This window comes from Asparagus officinalis, chromosome 3 (assembly GCF_001876935.1).
Source record: "Asparagus officinalis chromosome 3, Aspof.V1, whole genome shotgun sequence".
Lineage (NCBI taxonomy): Eukaryota > Viridiplantae > Streptophyta > Magnoliopsida > Asparagales > Asparagaceae > Asparagus > Asparagus officinalis.
This window is the reverse complement of record NC_033796.1, coordinates 19,071,024-19,071,423: the sequence shown is the minus strand read 5'-3', so window position 1 is coordinate 19,071,423 and position 400 is coordinate 19,071,024.

Here is a 400-nt window from a genome sequence, read left to right as displayed (position 1 = left end):
GACGGACGGGGCTTCGGATCTCTCGAACTCTCCCTCTTTATGCTGAAGACCTTCGCCGAGATCAGTTAGCCTCCTCTGAAATTCGTGCTCTCTTGACTCCTCGATCTGGCAGCACCTCGCCCTCTTGATAATAATCCTCCCTGTATAATGAACCCCTAGGCCTGTACTTATAGGCTTTGATTTGGAGGTTTTTAGATAAGAATGAGTGATTTAGCCTTATCTTCAGTCAATAACGGTCTAACCATGTTTGTAGATGATATCTAGGCAGTTAGAAACCTATGGAACAGAAGAAACCGATCAAAACAGCCTAAAAATACGTTTTGGAGGTTAGGGGCAGTTCTGGGCATGAGACGGATTGGTCTGACCCGTCGTCGAGCGGGTCGGATTGATCCAACCCGCC